Source organism: Euphorbia lathyris, chromosome 8 (assembly GCF_963576675.1).
Source record: "Euphorbia lathyris chromosome 8, ddEupLath1.1, whole genome shotgun sequence".
NCBI lineage: Eukaryota > Viridiplantae > Streptophyta > Magnoliopsida > Malpighiales > Euphorbiaceae > Euphorbia > Euphorbia lathyris.
The window spans coordinates 79321069-79329285 of NC_088917.1; the positions used below are offsets into that span (position 1 = coordinate 79321069).

General features: G+C 36.9%; 1 long non-coding RNA gene across 1 annotated transcript; it reads right to left on the reverse strand.

The window, feature by feature from the left end:
* Positions 1-6233: 6233 nt before the first annotated feature.
* On the reverse strand, positions 6234-7320 carry LOC136203673 (uncharacterized). The gene is made up of 3 exons (XR_010674941.1): positions 6834-7320; positions 6692-6742; positions 6234-6619 (listed from the first exon to the last, which is right to left on the reverse strand). It is a non-coding gene; the product is annotated as an uncharacterized lncRNA (long non-coding RNA).
* Positions 7321-8217: the final 897 nt, after the last annotated feature.

The window sequence follows — 8217 nt, forward strand, 5'->3', positions numbered from 1 at the left end:
ATTCGAGGGGATGCCAGCTTTGAGTAGAGTATCAGTGATGAAGTTCCAGCTCAAACTATCATAAGCTTTCTCCATGTCAATCTTAATAGCAACAAGGCCTTGCCGACCCTTCCTAATTCTCATCGAGTGAATCACCTATTGGGCTATAACAATGTTATCGATAATCTGCCTTCCCGGAACAAAATTAGCTTGTGTATGGGCAATAATCTTTGGGAACAAGCTTTGGAACAGATTTGCAATGATTTTGGTTATAGTCTTGTATACCACGTTGCACAGGCTTATGGGGCGGTACTGAGTGAGGGACGTCGGGTTTGGGACCTTCGGAATTAAAACAAGCATAGTTTGGTTAATTGCACTCACAGAATCAGTGCCATCAAACACTTTGAGGATGAAGTTATTGATGCTAGAACTCACTTCTTCCCAGTGCTTCTGGAAAAAGATTGCAGGTAGACCATCAATCCCAGGTGCCGTAGTTGGTGTCATGTCAAACAGAGCCATTCGGATATCCTCCACGACAATTGGTTTGAAGAGGTTCCTTATGGTAAGATCATCCACAAAGGGAAACGAGGCCGACGACGCTAAGGAGTCCGTCGGTTGATCAGGGTCTTGATTATACAAGGCAAGGTAGAAGCTTCTCGCATGAGATCGAATGATATCCAAGCTATATAACCAAGTGCCTGAATCATCCTGGATAGCCTCAATTTTATTGTTTTTCCTTCTAATTATGGTAGGCAAGTGGTAGAATTTGGTATTCCGATCCCCCTGAGATATCCATTGATTTCTAGATTTTTGGAACCAGAGTAATTCCTCTTGTCTCAATACAGCCGACAGTTCATTCACGAGAGATCTCTCTAGTTTGAACAAGTTTTCCTCCCGAGAGTTGATTAGGATTTTCTGAACACCAACGAGTCTACTTAGTATTATCTTCTTCCTCATGAATATATTTCCAAAATTTGTTTGTTCCATGTCATATTGCGCTTAAAATCATTGACAGCTACCACGGGATGAGTATTACCCTGACAGCTCTCTTCGACCACACTTTTAAAATCAGAATGCTCCTCCCAAGCCATTAAATACCGGAAAGGACGCCTCTCTCTTGCACCGATCAGCCCCTTCAATTTGAACAGCACCGGAGCATGGTCAGAATGCCTGAAAGGAAGGTTGATGACCGTTGCCTCTAGGAATTGGGTCCGGCCACAAGTGTTTCCATACACTTTATCCAATCTAACATGAAGTAGTTGGCGCCGCCAAGTAGACCGAGCCCCTGCAAACCCAAGATCGAGAACACCGCATTCATCCATTTGAGCTTTATGATTAATTGCACAAGTTCTGTAATTGGAGCTTCCCCCACGTTGATCATCCATCGAGCTGATATCATTCAAATCTCCTATAATGAACCATAGATCGGTGATAGAGCTGCTTAGAGAAGTCAAAGTGTTCCAAAGGACATTTCTATCGGTAAGGCAAGGAGATGCATACACAACAGACAATATACAGATCAATTTATTATTCTGCATCACTTGACAGTGAATGAACTGATGTTGACTTTGTAGAATATTGATATCCAGAGTCTGCTCTTTCCAGAACACCCAGATACCCCCAGCACGACCTTGAGCTTCAAACCGGACGCATTTCCATCCTCTGAACCTCTTAACAATACGGTCTGCCATGGCTTATAGAGCCTCAACATATCATTCAGGTGTAAGCGTTAGGGCCTCCTTTACCCGGATAGCTTATAGCACCTCTCACATTCCAGAACAGAAAATTCATAAAAGATAAGGAAAAGGAACCTAATTAGGCGTCTAACTAGCATTAGGGCCTCCTTTACCCGGATAGCTTCCCGGGTTTTGGTTCTTCGCTTTTTTCTCTATGGATTTGTGTCTCTCCGGATGTTTCTGTTTATTTGGGCTGTTTCCGTTAGGATTCCCAAGCTCTATACGTCGAGGCTTCAGAGTTTGGGTATCCGCTTGTGAGCTTTTGGGGTTGTGTTGCTTCATCCCGTTCTCAGCCTTACCCTGGCCTGCTTGATCTTGTGCCATCTGACTGCTTACCTTGTTAGGGTTAATTGCCATAGTTTCCATGATGTTAGGGTCTGGGGCCTTAGCGCCAGCCACTTCAGTGGTTGGAATGCTGCCATCAGGATTCTCCATAGTAATAGATTCATCAGTACCACTAAGGACCTCAAATCTCGAACCACTGCTCCCCATCTTTGGCTTAGAAGTCTCCTCAACCTGGCCGACCAGCTTTGGGGCTAAGACTCCTCCCCATTCTGGTATTATAGCTCTTGCCATGTGAGTAGTTTTTTCAGCTGTTGCTTTATCTGTTTCGTGCTCATGACTGAGAGTCGAGCTTTGAGTGGGTACTTTTTTTGCCGACGGCGTGGTTTTCTCGTGCTCATCCATGGTCCATACGCATTGGCAACCACATCTCTGATAACCTTATCGATGTTTGAGCGATTATCATGCTCAAGATTCATATCAATAGCCTTCTTAGGACATTTGTCTGCCAGATGGCCAAACTTACCGCACTCAAAACAAATTGTATGAAGTCCTTCATATTCAATGCAATAAGTCATTCTTTGAAGTTGGAATTTTGAGAGCAGTGGCTCGTTAAGGTCCACCTCCACGCACGCTCTTGCAAATTTCCCCCCTTTCGGCTGAAGCTGATTTCTTATTATTCTTATCAATATAATGAACAACCCCAACTTTTCTTGCCAGCTTTGTTAGGAATAGATCATTATAGTACTCAATGGGAAGGCCAGGAAACCTAACCCAAGTGAGGATACGATTAACATCTGCATCAAAAGGGTCAAAATTCGGTTTCCATGGTTGTATTGAGAGGAAGTGATCAGCAACCAAATACAGACCACCTCTTATAGCTTTCCAATAATCATTTTCATTAGAGAATTTGGCAATATAAAAGTCATTAACAGTACCTTCCTTAACCCAGAAGGATGTCACTTTTTGGTTGAGAAAGTGATAGCCTACCTTTTTCCCCAACACTTTGAGTATCAAGGAGCTGCTCCATGGCTTCCATAAAGCCCTTTTTTTTGCAGTAGTTAATCTAATTGTGGGGCAGAACGGGTCGTCGTCTTCTCCGTCAATGTCCTCGTCTGAATCCAAATCTGGCTGTTCCGATTCCCCTCTATCCACCTCCTCTGCATTTATCATCTCTGAATCAAGGTTAGAAGTTCTCCCTTGCACCATTAAGGACCAAGACGTTTTCCGTTTTTCCGGTGAGGAGAGCATTTCCGGCGGGTTGCTGGTTCCAGGCGATCCATCAACACTCTTTACCTTCTTTTTTTAGTTCTGTTCGTGACAGGCCTGCAGATCCGGCGGCACCGGTGGAGGAGGCTCCATCAGAGATGCAGTGGACGTGAACTCAGGCGGTGGGAAGCAAGGGGCATCGGCGGCGCCGCTTAGGAATTTCTCACGAAGAAGACGCAGCTTTTACTGTTGCTCGTGTAAAAACTTACAATGCTTATTTTAAATAAATGTATTAAGCCCTCATACCACTTTCCATTTCCATTCTTCTCCAACTCCATTCTTCCTCATTTCTTCACCATTTCTCACGATTTTTACACCAAAACGAAGCTCTCAATTCCAGCTACGCATGCATGTAAGTTTTATTGTGAAATTTCAAGTTTCAAAAAAAACGTTTAGAGAGAGAAAATTCGTCACTTTTGGTATTCTCTCTATTTCTCTGTCCTATGTTTATTATTTTGAAATTCTAACACCAAAAATGGACTCAGGGGATCAATTTACGTATGGGTGCACTAGATTTTGATGCATGCAAGGAGTTTTGAGGGGTAATCAGAGCTACACCAGAAAAAGTAAGAAATCTAACCAAAGTTTAATTTTCAGGTTGATTTTGGGTGTTTTGAAAGTGATTCTAGATTCCTGAAATCATAAGAAACAAAGTGGTATAATTAATTTCTCAAAATAATCAACTTTAATTTTTCCGATAGGCGGATCCCGACCACCGGTAATATTTTCCGGTGACATACTAAATGAGTGCAGAAAAAATATTTGTTTAACTTCAAAATGTTCTAAATATTATTTGGAGCAACATTAATTCTTGGACCTTGGCCAAATTCCTTACCGTTTAGTTTTTTTATATAATTGGATGAAATTAAGGAAAATAATTAAGTTCGGTTAAAAATAATTTTTGGATCCTCATTTAAATAAAAATTTCAGGGTAAAGGCTATGCTTACTTTATTTTTTACAAAGTAGGCCTTACTTTGTGTGTTTTTACCATTGGATTAATTTTATACTCCATCATCCAATGGTGAAAACACACCAAGTAATGGTACTTTGTCAAAAACAAAGTAACCATAGAAGGCACCAAAATTCAGAATATATAATTTTAAAAATAAAGGTTGAAGGGAGATTGGACTAAGCATAATTAATTAATTATGCTCTTAAGATTATTGGTTAGTTAATTTGATTGAGATAAATATTATGAAAAAGGATTATAAGTATATATGTTCATATGTTGTTTGATGATGAGTAATTTTGGGAGTAAAGTATTGGAATTACTGACAGTTATGGAACTGTCGGATGATTGGTGTCCAACCGGGCTGGTAAATTGTAGTCTATGGAGTTCCGGTTTGGACTTTGAATATTTTTGAATATAGAAGTGTATTTTATTGCAGGTTGACCCTAGTATTATTAGGAGGATGTTCGTTTTATAGGGGAGACTGTCGAATTTTTAGTAGACAGTCTGTAAAACGAGACAAAATAAATTTTAATATTTCCCTAAACATATATAGATTCTAAAAATAATATTATCTCTTTTAGATATTCAACCAGTAGGAGGAGCAGCAGTACCTGAAAACTAGGGCAGTCGGCTAGGAACAATTTGTGAGTTAATTATATGTTTTGCATTTTTAATTTAGCATTTGCATTCATAATACATTGTTTCATGATATTTCAAGTAAAGTATTATTTTCACTTATAAAAGTGTATTATTATTTATAATAATTTATACGTAATTATTTCTGGATAAATACGTGTTATGGACATGCTTCCTGGTAAGCGGCATCAGGACCTTGTGCACACGGGTACTATCAGATTATTGGATAGTGATGATACTAATATTGTGAATGTTATGATATATGGATAAGCTCGGTTGAGATATTCTCGGGCTATATGATATGTTGATTTTGGATTTAAGTGAGACTGTGTACAGAATCGGTTGAGTTATTCTCGGTCCCCCAGTCATTGGATATAAGTGAATTTTAAGGTTATATTTAGAGGATGGATAATTTGGGTATTGAGGTTTAGGGTCCAACAAGTATTAAACCACCTATCGATTTATTTATAAGACAATTTTGTGCCTACTTATATTATATATATAATTATTATTATTATATGTGACATAAATGTTAAATTACTCATGCATTGCATATAATTAATTCACTATGGGAGGTTTGACTCCTTTAATTTTTTAGGTAACTAGAAGTCTGTTGCAGCCCATAACTTTTCTCCGGGCAGCACATCTATCTTGTTATGTATGGATATTTAAGAATTATGTTAAAGTTTATACTCTAGACCGCAGTACAAGTTTAAGGATTATGTTGTGTGTTTCTTTTTGAAGGATTTAATATTAAATTATGTTAAGACTATTGGTAATGTTGATCGTATATTATATTAAGGCTTGCTATGGGTTCCGGTAGCTTGAGCTTACCCGTTCCTTAGCGCCGGTTACGATCTGTGGGATGGGTCGTGACAAAAAATCTCCCCTCCCCCACCTAAAATTTGGGGTCCTCTGCATGATAGCTCTTTGTACTCTCTCTCCTCCTACTCTCCTGTTGGGAATAGAACGTGTGTATTAACATACACGGTCCAATGACAAATCAAAACTTCGTTCTATTCCCCAACCCAACGATTACATTAAAACTCCTCATTGATAAATTCAACTAAAGTAAACAAATAATTTATCATGTTTACCTTTTGTAGCACAGATCTATTGAAGTTTTTTTTCTTTTTGCTTCGTTTGATGCAACCCCACCTTTGCAACGATTACCCAGATAGTTGAGGTGGTACTCTTGGCCAAACTAAAATTGACAATAAATTAAAAATAGCATTTTTCATTATAGACAAATCAAGTAAGTACTGGGAAAGCTGTTTTCAAAATGAATTTTAAGACAGAAATAACAAAATGAGTTAGATTGAGTTTTCTCTATAAATTGCATCACAGATTACTCAATAAATTACATCCATTGTGTTATCATTCTCAAAACCAGACCAAATATGGCAATTCTCGCACCGGAGTATAAATTTAGACGTGTGACGTTTGAGGTCACACCTTTGCTTCACTTGCACCATACAATTCGGTATATATAAGCTTTGCCTCTATGTTTTCAATTAAATTTAGATATGTAGTTTCATTTACATACGAGATAAATTATAAAATTAGTTATATAATTATTAGCACCTTTGAACCACCCCTTATCTCCAGCTTGTGCTTTGCTGTAATTATATGGTGTTTCCCTCCTTCATCTCCGTCAGCTGTTCTTGTTAACACCGACACAAAATAGTACTGTTTTCCGTCAATCACCCATGTCGATTTTTCTAATATGTTTGCTGTTGCCACCGCTCCTGAGTCAAATCCTCCCTGCACCCATCTTTATTAATTAATTCCATCTCTCCTTTTTCTCAATTATTCATTCTAGATCAAAATCGTTACCTCTGAATCGGTTTTCCCAAAATACGTCGATTTCCCTAGTAAGAAATCCACCTGCAATTATCCAATCAATTTTGTTTTTTTCAGCTAACCACTCTCTTAATTAGCAGAAAAAAGAGAGTAGAAAATGGGTCTTCGATAATACCTTGGAAAGGAATTCCTAAGGGGAGCCAAAGTCAGTGACGGATTTCTTATCAGTTGGAGTGACCTTAACAGAAAGATTGCTGGTAGTATCGAAATTGTCTTCAAATCTAAGAACTTGACCAGGAAACTCAACCTCCTTACTTGGGTTCCATTTAGCTAGTTCTAACCTCTCTCTTTGAGTTTCCTAAAGATTTGATGATATTGATTTTACGGAGAGAGGTTAGAGAGAGAAAGAAATTCAAAGATAAAGGTTAGAGAGAGAAAGAAATTTGAAGAGAGAGAAAGAAATAGAGGGAAGAAGATGAAGATATGGAGAGATAGGGGTATAGAATTAATTTTATATTAAGTGGTTGAATTTTTTTTACTTTTTGACTCGTCAAAGCTAAGGTGACGCGTTTACCGAGCATTGACCGGTCATTTTTGACTACTGTACACTTTAGTGGGAGGTCACTAAAAGGTTATACAGTTTAGTGTGATAAAATTTTGGTTGTACATCAAAGTGTGATTACGGGTAAAGGTTGTACACCACGTATGTAATTTACCCTATTAGGCGGAGCAAATCTATTTTATGTTACTTATAGAACTTTGCAATTACTGTTAGCACTAATATTTTTAGATGGAGCAATTTCAGACTCCATAATGAGAAATCTAGCAACACATTTCTCGTAATTTAATTCCATATATGTGCCACCTAAATTATACTATCGTCTACATGTAACTAAAGTTAGTGTTAATATACAGTTTTATATCTGAAACTAAATATGTTATCGCCTAATAACCATATTAGTATTAGCTATTTTTTTTTTCTAAAATAACCATTAAATTTCTTACTCAATACTTTTTTTTTTTTTTGATGTAAATTTCTTACTCAATACTAATCAAACATTTTACACATATGATTTATTTAATAAAAATCAAATCCAATTAATTTTTATAGAAAAATACGTTATATTTTCTTATATAAAGTGAGATTTGTATCATGTAAAATCATCTTGAGTGAGATATGTGTATTGAAACTTAATGTCACGTTACATCATAACCATTGAAAACCTATATAATTAATTAATTATTTTTCTTTCCGTTGGACTAGTTCCGTATTTCAATTAAAAAAATTAATTATTATTTTTGTTGAAAATTAATTATTTTTCTTATTTCTGCTTTTCTTTATATATATAATTTTTTTCTTTTTTTGTGTGCTTCTCTCATTTTCGTCTGCTTTTCTTATTTTTCTATATGCTTTCGGTTGTTTATCCATATTTTTTTCGCCTATTTCCTTAATTAGGCTTAAAATTACTCTATCAACTCACTATAAAGTTTAAAATTGTTGGGAGTATTGTGACTAATTTAGCGGAAACAATTAATTTAATAGTAAAATATAAATAAAA